Source organism: Triticum aestivum, chromosome 2D (genome assembly GCF_018294505.1).
Source record: "Triticum aestivum cultivar Chinese Spring chromosome 2D, IWGSC CS RefSeq v2.1, whole genome shotgun sequence".
Taxonomy (NCBI): Eukaryota; Viridiplantae; Streptophyta; class Magnoliopsida; order Poales; family Poaceae; genus Triticum; species Triticum aestivum.
This window is the reverse complement of record NC_057799.1, coordinates 354,774,329-354,777,420: the sequence shown is the minus strand read 5'-3', so window position 1 is coordinate 354,777,420 and position 3,092 is coordinate 354,774,329.

The window sequence follows — 3,092 nt, the reverse complement described above, 5'->3', positions numbered from 1 at the left end:
GAATCAGCATCAAGAGAAATTCTATCCACGTTCCTAGCCAACTCATCAATCTTAGGCAATTTTTCTTCAAGCCAAGCATTCAAATTCTTTTGAGAAATCATAAATTCTTTGACACTATTCTCAAAATTAGAGGGCATCTTATTAAAATTTCCATAAGAGTTGTTGTAGGAATTACCATAATTATTAGAGGAATTACTAGGATACGGCCTAGGATTAAAGTTTCCTCTATAAGCGTTGTTACCAAAATTGTTCCTACCAACAAAATTCACATCCATAGATTCATTATTATTCTCAATCAAAGTAGACAAAGGCATATCATTGGGATCAGAAGAAACACTCTTACTAGCAAACAATTTCATAAGTTCACCCATCTTTCCACTCAAAACATTAATCTCTTCAATTGCATGCACCTTTTTACTAGTAGATCTTTCAGTGTGCCATTGAGAATAATTAACCATAATATTATCTAGGAGTTTAGTAGCTTCTCCTAAAGTGATTTCCATAAAAGTGCCTCCCGCGGCCGAATCTAAAAGATTTCTAGAAGCAAAATTCAATCCGGCATAAAATTTTTGTATGATCATCCATAAATTCAAACCATGTGTAGGGCAATTGTGTATCATTAATTTCATCCTCTCCCAAGCTTGTGCAACATGTTCATGATGAAGTTGCTTAAAATTCATAATATCGTTTCTAAGAGAGATGATCTTAGCGGGAGGAAAATACTTAGAGACAAAAGCATCTTTGCACTTATTCCAAGAATCAATACTATTTTTAGGCAAAGACGAAAACCAAGTTTTAGCACGATCTCTAAGCGAGAAAGGAAATAGCTTCAACTTAACAATATCATTGTCCACATCTTTCTTCTTTTGCATATCACACAAATCAACAAAGCTATTTAGATGGGTAGCGGCATCTTCACTAGGAAGGCCGGCGAATTGATCTTTCATGACAAGATTCAGCAAAGCAGCATTAATTTCACAAGATTCAGCATCAGTACGAGGAGCAATCGGAGTGCTAAGAAAATCATTGTTGTTGTGAAAGTGCGTTATATCGACTAGAGGAGGGGTGAATAGGCGATTTTTATGAATTCTTCACTAAGGAATTTGCGGGTGAGAAAATTCCTTAGCGAAGAACTACTTGCAGCGGAATAAGTACTCAAAGTAAACACAGAACACAAGCATGGTCATCATGATGAAATGAAGACAAGCACAGAGTACAGAAAGCGTAAACACAGGATAACACAGGATGAAGACAAACAGACTGAAGAAATTGAACTCAGGAAATTGAGAAAGTCTTCAGTCAAAGTCTTCAAACACAAAATATGAGGAAATGAAAGAGTTGAGGAAATAGAACCAGTAAGCTTGGTGAAGACAATGATTTGGTAGACCAGTTCCAACTGCTGTCTCAGTTGTACATCTGGTTGGAGCGGCTAGGTATTTAAACCTGAGGACACAAGTCCCGGACACACAGTCCTCACCGTATTCTCCTTGAGCTAAGGTCACACAGACCTCGCCCAATCACTCGTGGTAAGTCTTCAGGTGACTTCCGAACCTACACAAACTCGGTCACTCGGCGATCCACAATTCCTCTTGGATGCTCTAGACCATGACGCCTAACCGTCTGGAAGAAGCACAGTCTTCAAAGGTAACAAGCGTCGGATCCACGCAGGATCAATCTCTTCAGTGATGCTCAATCACTTTGGGTTTGTAGGTGTTTGGGTTTGGGTTTTCCTCACTCGATGATTTTCGCTCAAAGTCCTCGGAGGATGGGATGCTCTCAAATGACAAGTGTCAGTTTCTCTCGGAGCAGCCAACCAGCTAGTGGTTGTAGGGGGCGGCTATTTATAGCCTAGGGAGCAGCCCGACATGATAAGACATAAATGCCCTTCAATGATATGACCGTTAGGTGGGTAGATATTTTGGGACAGCTGGCGCGTAGCACAGCAACGGTCGGAAATTTGAGTATCAAATTCCTCAGGGCTATCATGTTCCTCACTGTGTAGGCAATCCGCACTGGCGAATTCCTAACTCCTCAGTCAGAACAAATTCCTCAGAGACCAGAAGAACTTCGTCTCTGTCACTGAAGAATATGACTGAACTGTATGAGATTTCCAATGGCTTCACTCGAAGGGATTGGTAGGTGTAGGATTTTGAGTTGAGCATCACATGGAAATTTTTCCTTAGTATTTCCTCGACCCCCTTTAACAGTACGGTGTTTCCTATGACTCAAGAAAGAGAAAATGAAACTACGAAAACAAAAGTCTTCACGCTTCATGTTCCTCGAATGAATACCAAGTCTTCAAGGTCACACCAATTTCTTCACTTTCAAAGTCTTCAGAAAGTCTTCAGAAATCCAAAGTCTTCAGTCGAAGAACTTCATTTTTAGGGGTCGACTTTCTCTGTAAATATCAAACTCCTCATAGACTTATAGACCTGTGTACACTCATAAACACATTAGTCCCTTAACCTATAAGTCTTCAATACACCAAAATCACTAAGGGGCACTAGATGCACTTACAATCTCCCCCTTTTTGGTGATTGATGACAATATAGGTTAAGTTTTCAACGGGGATAAACATATGAAGTGTAAATACTGATATTGAGGAATTTGATTGCAAGATATAGAAGAACTCCCCCTGAAGATGTGCATAGTGAGGAATTTGCTTTTGAAGCAATGCACACTTGAAGAGTAGAATCATGGAGATCTCCCCCTATATCTTGTAATTCATACACGCATTTGACATAATATATGAAGAATTTGAAATGCATGATGAAATATGGTAAATGATGTAATTCAGCATGCGTGCATAGACATTAATGAGGAATAAGCATGCAGAAAAACCACAGCAAAAGTATCAGGCCACCATAGAGTTTGAGTTTACAACTCGATCCAGCAAAGTCATCAGAAGAATGAGAGTTGTAACTTAGAAAAAAAACGCCCATATAGATAGACCCGCTTGAAGACTAACTCAAATTTCTCCCCCTTTGTCATCGAATGACCAAAAGGATCGAAACTGAGGACTAACGCCCCTGAAGAATCTCAAGTTGATGAAGGAGCGCCAGCGTTGTTGGGGTCGATTGTTGATGTAGGGC